This window comes from Triticum urartu, chromosome 3A (assembly GCF_056163025.1).
Source record: "Triticum urartu cultivar PI428250 chromosome 3A, HENAU_Tu73, whole genome shotgun sequence".
In the NCBI taxonomy this organism is placed as follows: Eukaryota; Viridiplantae; Streptophyta; class Magnoliopsida; order Poales; family Poaceae; genus Triticum; species Triticum urartu.
The window spans coordinates 430,109,254-430,112,373 of record NC_141875.1 but is presented as its reverse complement, the minus strand read 5'-3'; positions in this window follow the sequence as shown (position 1 = coordinate 430,112,373).

Sequence of the window (3,120 nt, the reverse complement as noted above, 5' to 3'; positions counted from 1 at the left end):
GGGGGTCTAAAGAGAAAACACTACCCATATGCACATGAGGCAAAAGCAAACAATTCACTTCATTCAATCAAACAAAGGCATACAATCGATCTATCTATCACAAAAGTGCTCGGACTACTATATTTACATGGTGGACTACTACTACTGATGAGGTGGTCTACTAGAAATATTCTACGGTCGTTGACTCCATGATATCTGCTCCAGCTTCATCAACATAGTCATCATCGCTACCATCTACTTCCGAGTCGGTGCCGTCGATGATGATGTAGTCTTCCGGGCTAATTTCCCGAGGTTCTTCGTCTTCATCTACTGGCGTAGGGCCTCCCATAAATATTCCAATATTCTTGATTAGGTCGTCATTCTTCTCCACCAATACTTCAATTTCCTCTTCATAATCTTCACGTGTAGCCTTGAGTTCTTCCTCCAGTTCCTTGATTCTAGTCTTTGCCTTCTTCAGGTCTATCATGTCGGCGCACATCTGGTTCTCCTGTCATCGAATGTGCTGATTTAACTCCTGGATAAAAGCTGCGATTGATCTATCCTTCCTGGTGCTGATCATCTCCCAGTGTTCATCTCGGCGCCCACAAATCTGGTAGATAGTATCCTTGAGATCCTTGCGGTAGACTTCTCCAATGCGTCCCATGGCGATGTGAGCTGCCATACTCTTTCCTAGACTCCAAGTTGGTGCATCAAAAGAAAATTCTATGGGCTCAGTGACTGGCATGAACGTCCTTCCTGGAACTTGAACTTGAATCATCCAGCGCTCTTCTTCCGGTAAAGTGGCGTTGTAGGTTCCCGTGAAGCTTGGTACTCCTATGTTCAGGTATCTAGTGACTTCCTTCAAGTGGCGTCCAAAGGGTGTATCTTCATCCAGTTGTGTGAACTTGTTCCTTGCGTCTGCCATCCTAAAGAGTAGAAAAGATGAGAGGTCAGAAGAGAAGAGAGTGAATAGTGACCTAGGTCTTGTGCTTAGTGGTCGTGTCCTACAGTCAGCGTGTGCTCTGATACCATCTCTGTAGCGACCAGACCTCAAACAGTCTGATCTCTGTGCTCCGGTGTCATCCCTGGATCAGTAATGCTGACACCACACAGTACTCGGAGGATTTATAACAGAGTAGCAATCACACACTTATTACATCGAGTGTCTCAAAAGAGAACTTATTACAATAAGTATGGTTTAAGGCCATCTAATAACGATAACAGCGGAAGGCTTGGAAGATAAGTGAGTCCATCAACTCCAACGGCATCACTGAGTATAGAACCACGAGCTAAAAACTCCTTAATCGTCGTCTGAAAAGTCCGCAACATTAATGTTGCAGCCCGAAAACGGGTCAGCACATGGAATATGCTGGCAATGTAACACATAGAGAGTAATGGAATGAAACAACTATACTATATGCATATTTGGCTGGTGGAAAGCTCTATGGTTACAGTTTTGTGTAAAGCCAATTTTTCCCTACTTCAAAGGAATAAAATTTAATTACTATCATGGTGGTTGTTAAACATTGAGAATGGTTGACAGCATTCTCAGTCCCAATTAAGCATCATCATTAAACATAACCCAACAAAATTTAATTTAGAGTAACATGTTGAGATTCACATGAAAATCCAAGTACTAGATACTCAAGATGTCCATAACCGGGGACACGGCTAACCATGATTAGTTTATTACACTCTGCAGAGGTTTGCGCACTTTTCCCCACAAGACTCGATCGCCTCCGTTTGGTTTCTCGCACTACATGGTGTTTGAGAAGACGGATGACCGAGACATAGTCTTTCAGAAGCGCTAGCACCTTACGTTCGGGTAGACCGTACCACCTACATCCCCTACATCTGCTAGTCTACCACTGTAAGAGTTCGCATGACTTAGTCAACTATGCTAGAGCCCATAATAGTTTGTGGCTGCACACGGAAGTTTCTAGTATGAATAGTCTCATGATCCCTTTGAGCCTGGGTGGCGGTCCAAAAGAAAACAGGCAAGTCCTGGAATACCCAGGTGCCTCAATCCACCCAGATGTGTGTTTAAGTTGCCACCTTAGATAAACCATTAATTAACAATCTCACATCGGTCATGGATTTCACTCACCCAATCCACATCTACTAGCATAGCATGGCATGATAAGCAAACGTAGAAGTAACTCCCAAAGGTTTGATAATAAACGGGTAATAGGTACTACCTCATCTACTTCCCATCCCACAATTTAATTAGATCCTAATCATGCAATGTGTGAGGATTGATCTAATGCAATAAAACTGGGTAGTAGAAAAGGTATGATCAAAGTGTTACTTGCCTTGCTGATGATCCGCGAAACCTAACGATTCGAAGTAACAGGCGGCGCACTCCGGGTATTCTATCACAGACAAACAAACAAGCATACAATAAGTACTCATCTAATGCACAGGTAAAACTCAAATAAGAGATCTAACCAGAAGGTTCAACTTAAGAACTCCGGTTGGCAAAAAGAATCAAATCAAACGAAGCAACGAAAATCAAACTACGAAAGAAAACAACTTCGCTCTACTAATCTGGATCTAGGGAAAATTTACAGTAACAAAAACTTGTTTAAGTTGGTTAAACGGATAGAGGGTTTCAATACGAAACTCTAGGCTCTTGAATCGCCTGATTCCGATAAACGAGCGAAAAGTTAAACTAAAACGAAAATCGGATCAGGAATCGCGATCAGAAAAATCGCGGATTTAATCCGAGAAAAAAGAAAAACGACGAGCGCCGAAATTTTTTTTCTCTCTTTTTTTCGGCACGGAAAACGAGGCGCGTCAAACCTCGGGCGGCGGGATCGTCGTCGGCGGCGGCGGCTCCGGCGGCGCGCGCGGATCGAGGCGGGGCTGATGGGCTGGGGCGGCTCGGGGCGGCACTATTTAAAGGCTGCCCCCGGGCGGTGTCCCGCTCGGGTACGGCCCGAAGTCGGTTCGTTTTTTTTAATTATTCCGCTCGGAAGAAAAATAAAAAGAAATACTAAACGGACTCCAAAAATTCCAAAATAAATTTTCACGGGCTTCTAAAATCAAGCCGCACAAGGTGAACATTTATTTGGGACCTAAATGCAATTTGAAAAACACACTTTTTTCCTAAATTCAAATAAAACACCGAAAAACTCTGAA